This window comes from Canis lupus, chromosome 32, assembly GCF_003254725.2.
Source record: "Canis lupus dingo isolate Sandy chromosome 32, ASM325472v2, whole genome shotgun sequence".
In the NCBI taxonomy this organism is placed as follows: domain Eukaryota; kingdom Metazoa; phylum Chordata; class Mammalia; order Carnivora; family Canidae; genus Canis; species Canis lupus.
The window spans coordinates 24,436,248-24,447,919 of NC_064274.1; the positions used below are offsets into that span (position 1 = coordinate 24,436,248).

Consider the following 11,672-nt stretch of genomic DNA (forward strand, 5'->3'; position numbering starts at 1 on the left):
CTCTCAACTCAGCGCCCATTAACTCTTACTTTGAAAACAATTCAAATGACTTTGCTCATCTGGTTTCTAAACTCTCAGAAGATAAGATGTTATAAGTTAAAATGTAGGAAGAGATTGTAAAAGAGGCAAACTGAGAGCAGCATAAGTGATAGGTGACAGGAAAGAGATGGAAAGACAGAAATTTAAGGCTATACAATGTGGGGATTAATATCTTTCCTATATCTCCAGTTTTGGCCTGCCAAGCATCTTTCTCCCTGACTTTTGGTAACAGCATATTAATTTTCTTTTATGTAATCCACATCTCCTCTATTCTCCACCCATGTGGTTCATGTGATACTCCTGTCCTCCTCACCTTCCCAATACTCTACCAATGCTCTGGAGATGAGGATAGGCCTGGCCAATGAGGACCTTCTTTCCCAGTCACACTGATTGTTTCAGGCATGAGCATGTGATCCATTGCTGGCCAGTGAGAGTCAGCTTTAAGGTATTTACTGGAATCCTGGAGAAAGAGCTTTCTTTCTGGGTTGCTAAGCCCACACTCACTATTGACAATTCTTTTGACATACAGAAAAGCCTTCCAAAGAATGAAGTGACCACAGAGCAAAGCAGATCCTTAATATGGAAGGAGAAAAAGGGAAAGCCCCATATTAATAACCACATTGTTGATATACCTTGAAGCAGCTCCTTTTCAGTTATAGGTAAGCCAATAAATTCCTTAAGTTTGAGTTAGATTTCTGTCACTTGCCACCAAATGAATCCTCAATAAGAACCTTTACACCTTGAATTGGCTGAAGGATCCCCTTTATAACAGATGTTTAGGAAGGTGATTTTACATCTTCAAGAAAATGGAAAGAAAAAAATGATGTGCTAATATTTTCTGTTTTAAGAGTCATTAAAGTATATTGTATGGTTTAGAAATGTAAAGAGAATGTTAAAAAAATGTGGTATTCAATAAAATAGGTGTTAGTTATCTAGAAAGTTAATTTAAATGGAATTCTTCATTTTCAACAATGCTATTTAAATGAGACAATTATTTTTCATTGTGTTCATGAAAGTCTTTTCAAATCTTTCATCCCATAAAAGCTTCAAGAAAGCTGTTAAACTGAGATACTTGGGTGTCTTGAATGGAAAAATTAAAAAGTGGGGAAATATGGAGAAACTAGATGGTTTCCTAGTAATTAAGAACCATAGTTTAATGGAATAATAAAAGTTGGAAAGGCCTTTAGAAATTACCTGGTTCAATCTCTTTAATATTCACATGAGAAAACTAAAGCCTAGAGAAGTGAAATAACTATTTTCAATCAACATAGCCAGTATCAGCCAAGTCTCATAGTAAAACTGTGTAAAAACTTGTGAAATGATAGAATTCTTTAATCTATATCTTTGATTTCATGTCATTTCTACCAAATCACTGCATTATATTTTTTTGCTGTAATATTTTGTTTAAAATCTCATATATAGTTATAATTAATTGTAAGTTTGAAAACATGTTCTATTAGAAGTTTGGAAATACATCCTATAAGAAAATATTTTTGTTTTCTATCTTGTATTATCTTCAGCTTTATTCTTTCCCATTATTATGACTGTTACAGAGTTTATTATAATAAAAAAATGTTACTAATACATTTAGGTTGCACAACATTGGTGACAAAATAAATGAAACTAGAACTTTTAATCTGTTCCCACAACAAATATTATTTACATATTCTGAATTATTAATTGGCTGACAACTTGCCATTTAAATATGCCTTAAGAGTCTAAGGATTAAGGAGCTCTTTTTAAAAAGAAATTCAGTTAAACTAAGATGCTTTGAGAGATTTCTGTATATACAAAATGATACTGAGGCAGCTGCTCTTTTTGCCCATGGGTTCTATCCCTATGCTTTAAGAAAATCTTAAAAAAAAAAAAGGACACCAAAAAGTAGGAAGGCAAAACACATCTTAGATAAATACTAAAAGGGCCTATAAACAGAAGCAACAGTTTTTTTCTGCTCCTCAACCAAGATGTTGCATTATTCAGACCAAAACACAACAGTAAGGCATATTAGAAAAAATTTATTCATGTCAAATGGTAGAACTTTATAGGTTCCAAATTTAGTAAATCATGTTAATTTAATCAAAGTTATGTGACTCAAATATAGAATTCAACAGAAGAATGTGTTTGACCTAAGCCAAAGAATGTGGCTGTTATGATTGCCACTTGCTAGGAGGTTAGCAGGTCAAGGGTTTTCTAAAAACTTATGCAAAGGTTGTTGGCCACTCATGTCTCTCTTTAGCATTCCCTGTATACAGAATTTCTCATAGAACTGATCCACATGCTTAGAAACCATATTGGCTTAGTTTGAGCTTCATGTTGCAATACTAGGGACATATGCCACCAAAATCATAGTGCTATGGACTTGAAAAGAGCAGTCTCCTATATCTTTCCTCCAAACTTGAGAGAAAATTGTACATCAAGAATAACAGATCAAGAATATGAGCAATTATGTATATGCATATGTATGTAAATACATAGAAAAAGTCTGATAATAGTCGTTGCCTTTGGGGAAGGAAATGGAATTAGAGTGATCGGAATTTCATTTTTATTCTCTATATTTTTACATTTTTACAATAAGGATTTTTATAATAAGATATTCTTATGCAATTCAAAATTCATTTTTAAAAAGTTATATAATTTTTAAAGCTTTAGAGAAAAGAAAATGATACAGCTTTCCTCAATAATTATATTTTTCAGAGATAAAATCTGGTAATTTCATTTTAGATAACTTAATCCCACATACAATTTAAGGTCTTTTTGTTTGTTTTTGTGGTTTTCAAAGAAGATGGGGGAACTGCCTAACATCTTCTACAGCAGTTTTCAAATATTTTTTAAGCCCAAGGAAATCTTTTATCAAATAAACCCTATCCTGAAATCCAACACATGAGACAAATAAAGATGGAGCTGCAGGAGCCCTGTCCACTGACCCCTATTCCTCCTGGCAAGTGAAGCAAAGCACATTTTGTAAACCACTTCTGTAAATACGATTTCATATACAGAAAGATGTCTGTAAAATCAGCCTTCTCTTTTTCAGAGTACTTTATTAATCTCAATGTTTAAAAGTGTTTTCTGTAATATTCCAGAGGAAATCAAAGAACTCTCAATTTGTGAATGTCCATGGGCTCTTGGTCAAGTAAAATATGCTTACTACTATCAGATAAATTACGCTAACAGATCTTTACACAGATAAAGCCTGGTAATTCTTGTTTTTTGTGTGTGTCTGAGCTAGGAACAGACCAATACTTCATGGGGTAATCTTACTGAGAATTTATATATATGGCCGGAGTACTATATGTGCTATATTCATACATTTGAAAGAACATCTCCATGATTGTTCATTAAGTGCTCTGTAATGAAAAACTCTTACCTTCGAGGTTTATCCACTCATGTATTGAAAGTGGAGGTTCTCAGTCTGATACAGTATGTTTATGTAGAACATACAGAAACCTTTCAGTTTTTGGATTCTCTGTTAATCAACTCTGATCTAATATTCTTTCCTTCAAAAGGATACCTACCTAGCAGTGAGGTCAGGTGAACGGAGGGACTTAAAATTTCCTTGATTTAATTATTAAAATGTCTAAGAATGTTTCCCTGAACAAAATGACCTTATCTGAAAGTGTTAGGTGTGCTGACCACACGAAACCAAGGAAAACAACTGCTATTCTATTTGGCTAACTGATACAGTGATTTGGCTGAATCACTGTGAAGTAAAACACTACATAATGAGATATGAATACAAGGAAATTATCCTTTGGTAAGAAGGGGCCCAATACTTGCTTTCTCCTTTCTAATTTCTCTCCCTACCAAGGACAAATGCATTTAATTGAAAGTTTAAAATATTACCTCTAGGCCTAGTAAAATCAGAATTTCCAGAGATTTAATCTCCCCAAGTGCTGCAACACAACTTATTACCTACTAAGAGCTATTGCTCAGGTATGCCAGTGTGTACCTTCTCCACCCCTACGGATAAATCATGCTTGGTCTGAATCAGTCTCTATAACACCATTCCTTTATGCCAGCTGTTGGTTTAAGACTGAGCATGATTCATATCTTGCCAATGAAATCTGTGGGAAGGGCTGTTGGGCACCACTGGGTATGATTCTCCTTCCTCCAAAGAGAGGAAAGAACCCTCTCCTTTTTTAAAAAATTATTTAATTGTAAAACTTAATTTTTAAAACTTTATTTATTCATTATTCTTCTCCTCTTTTTGCCTTTAAATGGTGTGTATGTGTGTGTTGGAGGGGATGGAGCTGAGGATAGGACCTGTGTTTCTTGGAGCTCTAGTGGCCATCATTTACTCATGAAGACAAAGTCAAGATTAGCTCATAGAAAGCAACATACACCTTAATATTTTGGGGCTATTGAACAAACCCTGGGTCTACTTACCTCTAGACATCTCGTGTGAGAAAATAAACTTGTATTTTCAACGGCAATTTTGGCTGAATGTCACGTTACCTGCCACCAAAAGCGTCCTAACAAATACAACAGGTGATTTTGATGCAGAGCCAGCTCAGAGCAGTCATGAGGAACCTTTGGCTTATATGTGCCTCCCTAGCATCTTGACATGGTGCAAAATCTTTATGGAGGATGAACAATCAGAACACTGTCTCTGTACTGATATTTCTCAAAGATATTCAGAAAATAATATTTTAATAGCTAAAAAAATCAGTGTCAAGGTTTTTAGTGCCATTCTTTTAGTTAATAGAGATTATATAGATTGTAAGGTTATATATTTTTCCTTCCCTGTCCCTGAAGTTCAGTTTTAATATTTGAATACTGAATAAAAACAAAGTTGAGCTTATAAACGTCTGATTGTGTCCTGTTTATTCGTGAAGCAAATAAAACCGCAACAAAACAGCACTACTATCGCTGTCTGGGGTTTCATTTTTTGTTTTTTTCTACCTGGTAAAATTCTACCAGTCATTCAAGATCTAACTCTAATGTCACTTTCTCAGTTACTATTTCCCAACTATATGTAAATAACTCTGTCCCTCTTTCTTTTTTTTTTAAATAAATTTATTTTTTTATTGGTGTTCAATTTACCAACATACAGAATAACACCCAGTGCTCACCCGTCAAGTGCCCCCTTCAGTGCCCATCACCCATTCACCCCCACCCCCTGCCCTCCTCCCCTTCCACCACCCCTAGTTCATTTCCCAGAGTTAGGAGTCTTTATGTTCTGTCTCCCTTTCTGATATTTCCCAAACATTTCTTCTCCCTTCCCTTATATTCCCTTTCACTATTATTTATATTCCCCAAATGAATGAGAACATACACTGTTTGTCCTTCTCCGATTGACTTACTTCACTCAGCATAATACCCTCCAGTTCCATCCACGTTGAAGCAAATGGTGGGTATTTGTCGTTTCTAATGGCTGAGTAATATTCCATTGTATACATAAACCACATGCAGAAGAATGAAACTAGACCACTCTTTTTTACCATACACAAAGATAAACTCAAAATGGATGAAAGATCTAAATGTGAGACAAGATTCCATCAAAATCCTAGAGAAGAACACAGGCAACACCCCTTTTGAACTCGGCCACAGTAACTTCTTGCAAGATACATCCACGAAGGCAAAAGAAACAAAAGCAAAAATGAACTATTGGGACTTCATCAAGATAAGAAGCTTTTGCACAGCAAAGGATACAGTCAACAAAACTAAAAGACAACCTACAGAATGGGAGAAGATATTTGCAAATGACGTATCAGATAAAGGGCTAGTTTCCAAGATCTATAAAGAACTTCTTAAACTCAACACCAAAGAAACAAACAATCCAATCATGAAATGGGCAAAAGACATGAAGAGAAATCTCACAGAGGAAGACATAGACATGGCCAACACGCACATGAGAAAATGCTCCGCATCACTTGCCATCAGGGAAATACAAATCAAAACCACAATGAGATACCACCTCACACCAGTGAGAATGGGGAACATTAACAAGACAGGAAACCACAAATGTTGGAGAGGATACGGAGAAAAGGGAACCCTCTTGCACTGTTGGTGGGAATGTGAACTGGTGCAGCCACTCTGGAAAACTGTGTGGAGGTTCCTCAAAGAGTTAAAAATAGACCTGCCCTACGACCCAGCAATTGCTCTGTCCCTCTTTCTTTCTGAGGACTCATTTATCCATTCAACAAACATCTATTAAGCTCTTGCCAGATTTTAGCTCTTGTTCTGGGGATTCAAGAGTGAAGAGTTCAAGGGATGAAAGGTAAAGCATAGGAAATATAGCCAATGGCATTGTAATAATGTTATGGTGACAGTGGTAGTGACAAATGGTACTTGGGGGTGAGCACAGCATAACATATAGGTTTGTTGAATTATTATGTTGCACACCTGAAAATAATGTGACATTGTGTCAATTATCCTTCAATTAAAAAAGAAAACAGTAAAAAAAAAAGTGGTCAGACATGGTTCCCACACTCAAAGGTTGCAACCTAGTCAGAGAATGATAGATCACTCCTTAAACAACCATAATAAAGCATCCTAAGTTTTTATATTAGGCACATGAGATAGCAACTCCATCCCTTCACAGTTACTAAAGTTCATTAGATTTTTACTGATTTTCTATAATGTGTAAAGCACAAGAGATACGAAGATTACTGAGATGTAGTCCCTGTTCTTTAGGGAGGGATGGAGACCAGTATGTTTCATCAAATCAGTTTCCTGTGGTGCCTGGGCACACAGATAGTAGACATTTCCCAGCTTCTCTTACATGTCAGTGAGGTGTGGCCAAGGGGATGTGAGCATAATAATGCATGCTACTCTTATTTCTTACCTATAAGAAACCTCCATGCAATATGCTACATACCCTCTCTTTTCTTGTCCAATGCCTGGAACCTAAGAACTTTTAAAGTCTTAGGCGATGACAAAGCCATGGGTTCCTCAATTACTGAGTAGAATGCCATCAGCTGAACACTTGATTGGACTTTACATGAATAGAAAGAAGCTTCTACTGTGTTAAGTTACTGAGATTTTGGAGTTTATATGTTATAACAGTATTATCTTAAGGTAATTTAATTATGATATGAGAAGTGCAGGCCCAGAGCTGAACAGAGAGAGGAGGTATTGCCCAGTGTAGCTGGGGTCAAGTGATATTTGAGTCAAGTCTTGAAAGGTGGGATCCCTGGGTGGCGCAGCGGTTTAGCGCCTGCCTTTGGCCCAGGGCGTAATCCTGGAGACCTGGGATCGAATCCCACATCGGGCTCCCTGAATGGAGCCTGCTTCTCCCTCTGCCTGTATCTCTGCCCCTCTCTCTCTCTCTCTCTCTGTGTGTGTGACTATCATGAATAAAAAAAAAAAAAAAGTCTTGAAAGATGACAGCCTTATAAAAAATAAAGATCATTACTGGCAAAGGAACCACATGTTTAAGGATGAGGAGTGGGGCGCCTCGGTGGCTCAGTGAGTTAAGCGTCTGCCTTTGGCTCAGGTTATCTCAGGGTCCTGGGATGAGCGCCACATCTGGCTCCCTGCTCAGCGGGGAGCTTGCTTCTCCCTCTCCCTCTGCCTGCCACTCCCCCTGCTTGTGCTTTCTCTCTCCGTCAACTAAATAAACAAAATCTTTTAAAAAAATAAAGGATGGGGGCAGCCCCGGTGGCGCAGCGGTTTAGCACCGCCTGCAGCCCAGGGTGTGATCTTGGAGACCCGGGATCGAGTCCCATGTTGGGCTCCTTGCATGGAGCCTGCTTCTCCCTCTGCCTGTGTCTTTGCCTGTCTCTCTCTAGCTGTGTCTCTATGAATAAATAAATAAAATCTTTAAAAAAAATAAAAAAAATAAACGATGATTAGTGAAAAGGAAAGTGCATGAAGGGAATTCTAAGCATATTTATATTAATTAGAGTATAATGAGCATAACGGTGCAAAATGTGCAGCGATCAGAGGAAAATGGAGATGAAAACCCTGAATGTAAATCCTTGTGTCACTGCCTCCCAGTTGGGCCATTTTGGGCAAGTTACTTGACCAGTCTGGATAGTTTTTTCCAACTATAAAATGGCGATAATGCCTATGTTGCAGAAAATTGTAATATAGTATTAAGTACATCATAGAGTCCCAATAAAGTACTCCCCCATGCTTTATCTTCCTTTTATAATATTTTCCTTAAGGAAAAAAAAGCATACATATACTGTACTGAAAAGCAAAGAAAAGGGACACTGCCAAATTCAAGCCTTTTAGTCCCTCATATAAACTGCAGAAAAAGAAATAATAGATTTCTAAAATAGGTAAAGAGCTTTTATTATATTGACAAGAGATATTCGATGACTTTATAAGGCTGTTAACTCTTTAAAACTTATCATAATTATACTCTTCTTAACCTGTATGACACATGACTACAATACTGAGGACACTTCCTCATTATATAAGTGCACATATACGGAGCTCCATTTTTCCACATACAATGTTCCTAGGCTTTGTGTGGACAAAGATATAAATCCTTTCTCCCAGAGGAAAGATCTGTTCTGTCATTGGTGTTTGTGTGCTGACCAAGAGTCGCTGACCTGCCAATTATCAACAGGACTAGTAAATAGTTGGTCATGAACCAGATACTCAACAATCCTTTGTCACAGAACATATTCTATAGATGTTTTAAATGAAGAAGTATTTTACGTTACATTTGTAACATAAAGAGAATTCAGAGATAATCTGAATTATCTCTGAATCTCTGAATTATCTAATTATCTCTGAATTATCTCATTACCAGTCAATGGGTAACAAACTCAAATATCTTCAGAAGCCAAACTCAGCTGTAAGGCGTCTATGGCAACTGTAGAGGGAGGAGCCAAACTGAAGGCATTCACATCACTGCAAGCCCCTGAGTCTAATCTCATGGTTTCATTTCCCATCTAAAGAAATAGAAGAGATTTGGTTTAGGTGACCCTTAGAAGCCACATGGTAAACATATTAATCATTGCATAAAATTGAAATCACGTCAGGTATTTTAAACAGGAAGAGAGTTTTATACAGGGAATTAAGTGAATTGTTTAAAGGCTGAGAGATTATTGAAAGGGCTAGAAGTGCAGGTTCTAGGCTGGGCCTCCAGGAATGACATCTAAAGCACTAATAAATGAACCACAGAGGAATGTACTACTTTCGTTACAATCTGAAGGCCCTGCAAGGACTATGTAGTTCGAGAACACCATTGTAGCTGTGACCCCGGAGAAGCTGGGATCTGGAAGCTGCCTGGAACAAGGAACACTATGAAGAAGAATATGTTCACTACCTTCCTCATTTGCTTCTTGACAGCCACAGAGGTGGTGATACAACATGACAATGCTGAGTCTGGCCGTCACCACTGCTGTTAAGGCCCTTCCCACACCCACAGTTCTGAAGACTAGGACTGGCATGTCCTGGACCTTCCCTGCCAACAGAAAACAGCCAAAAATAGCAGGGAGATGGCCTTTGCCTTCGAAATTTCAGACAAGTTCATCATCTACTTGCCAGATCCTAATTTTACACCTAGAACTCTAGCTGGAATGGAGTCTAAGAAGCGTTTTTAGCTTTCCAGTTTGTCCTGTACATACTAGAAGTAGGTAGGAATGGATGTGAGTGCCAACCTTCTATATCTGGCACAGCAACTTCTGGAGTAGAGTTCTATCACTGACTTTTTCCCGCTTCTACAGCAATCCTGAAAAACAAAAAAAAGCAAAGATCTAGTCAGTAGGATTATAATGCTAAAGATCTTAATATTCAAGAAAATAGGTGAATCTGGCATTTTGCTCACATCACTAGTATAGCATGAATCACACTAATTACTTAAGTATATTCTGATTCATTGGATTTTTTTTTTGAGGTGTTGGATGACAGAAACTGTATTTAATTCATATTTGGATTTCCTGTCTCCATGCCAGCTTGGCCCAGAGAAGACACACAGATATCTGCTGAAGTGAAATGCTTCATTTTTAGCTTAGAGAGAAACAGTAAACCAGAATTTCATGAGAGCAGTTGGTGGCAGCAATAATGTCACGTGGAGGCCTCCTTACAGAGTGGAAGCCGGGGTGTGTGTCTTTCAGTGAACACAGAGGTTGACCTGGCCAAGTGAGGTACCCGCCTTGTCTCTGTCCACTGGTGGTGCCCATTCCTGCACGGGAGGCTAAAGGAAACGGTGGCTTTCTGATATTAATCTTTTAGGGCAAGAAATCCCCAGGGTCTAGCGTGAGACAATAAGGATGAGACAACAAGCTGATGGCTGGGTCAGTAGGATCTGAGGTTCTCAGCACCTCGGTGGTGCTAACGTGGCCCACAGCAGCAACACGGTCTGGTTGAGAGGAGAAGGAAAACACCGGCAAACAAGAAACACACGCTCTGGGCCCTTAGAGTCCCCTGAGGGCTACTCACCTCGCGGCCTCCCGCGCAGGAGGGCTGCGCAACAGGGTACACGGTCCGCAGGTGAGCCTCGATCCGCCCAGCGCGCAGCGCATCACCCCAGGCGGAGCCCCAGGCTGCGAGACCCGCAGAGGTCGGAGCGCTCGGCGCCGCGGGTTTCCGAGGCTCCGCCTCCCCCGCGCGCTCCCGGCGCCGCCGTCCCCGGAGCCAGGCCGGGACGGAGGGTCCCGGTCTCGGTCCCCGGAGCCAGCCCGGGAGGGAGGGTCCCGGCCCGCTTCCCGAGACCTCGGCGCGGGCCCGTGGGGTTTCGGCCGTGCGCCCTGGCCGGGAGCCGGCGCCCCTGCCGCCCGGAGAGCGCGTGGCCCAGCGCGCGCAGACCCCGGTGACCAGGCGACCTCGAGACCCTGGCGGGGACGCGCAGCGCCGGCTCCTCTGCAGCCAGGAGTGCAGGCCCCACAGCCGGTTACCGGGTTTAACGATCCCCAAACCAACCTCCACATTTTGGGTTCAAACGCCACCTTTCGGTGTGCTTTTAGAAGCGTCTTCTCCGGTACGGTGGGAAGACAGGGTTCTTCGGTGTGGGTGACCAATGAGGGGAGGTAAGACTTGCCCTCCTCGACTCTTTATTGCTTCTTTAACGCGATGCCTTCGTACCGCATCATCTTAGATTTTGACCTTCCCATCAACAGTTACTTTCTTCTGTAAAACTCCCTTCCACTTCTGGGTCTTCCTTTCCTGTGTTACCTCCCCCCCCCCCTTCCCCCCAAAGTGAGTGTGTGTGTATACGCACATGCCCCTTGCCGGGTCATTTTCATTTCCTTCAGAAATAAAAATTCTTACCTGTTTTTCACTCCTCAGGCCAGTTTTAATCACCACTTTTCAAGCACGAGGGACAACGTCAAGGAAATGTCTCCACCAGGTAAAAACCGTTCATTCCCTTCTCTCAGGTCTTACTTTGTGGGTAGGATGGCTTAACCTACATTCCATCCAATGGTCTTCAGAGCATCTAAAGTGATTACTGTGTTCAGAAGAACTGAACTCTTCTTCTCCTAAAGCTTGCAGAAATTTCTAGTGGTATCCAGCTTCCTCTTACCACAGGAATAAAATAGATTTTTCCTTTTCTTTCAGTCATATGATCTTCATTGACTCATCACCGGATTTGATTAACATGACTTTGGAGAACATTGAACTTTTTGGTTAGATTTTACCTCTGCCTTTATTGTTTATAATGTTTTACTGTTCATAATTAGGTGAGAGAACTCCGAGGAAGCGTTTGCTAATGTTAGAATTCATTTTGCAGAATTCAT

At 39.8% G+C, this 11,672-nt stretch overlaps 1 protein-coding gene and 1 long non-coding RNA gene across 4 annotated transcripts in view; one reads left to right on the plus strand and one right to left on the minus strand.

Moving 5' to 3' along the window:
- SLC9B2 (solute carrier family 9 member B2) overlaps positions 1-11,672 on the minus strand; it is a 63,619-nt gene extending 51,947 nt beyond the window's left edge. The window contains exons 1-2 of one of the 3 annotated variants that reach the window (XM_025422925.3): positions 11,206-11,672; positions 9,597-9,667 (exon numbers count right to left, since the gene is read on the minus strand). The gene's annotated coding sequence lies outside the window, so the exon portion shown is untranslated. Of the gene's footprint in view, positions 1-9,596; positions 9,668-10,377; positions 10,559-11,205 lie in introns of those variants that run through there. The other 2 variants (XM_025422937.3, XM_025422916.3) reach the window with 2 other exon arrangements.
- LOC112644242 (uncharacterized) lies at positions 10,563-11,672 on the plus strand. Its single transcript, XR_004811336.2, has 3 exons — positions 10,563-10,964; positions 11,224-11,284; positions 11,494-11,672. It is a non-coding gene; the product is annotated as an uncharacterized LOC112644242 (long non-coding RNA).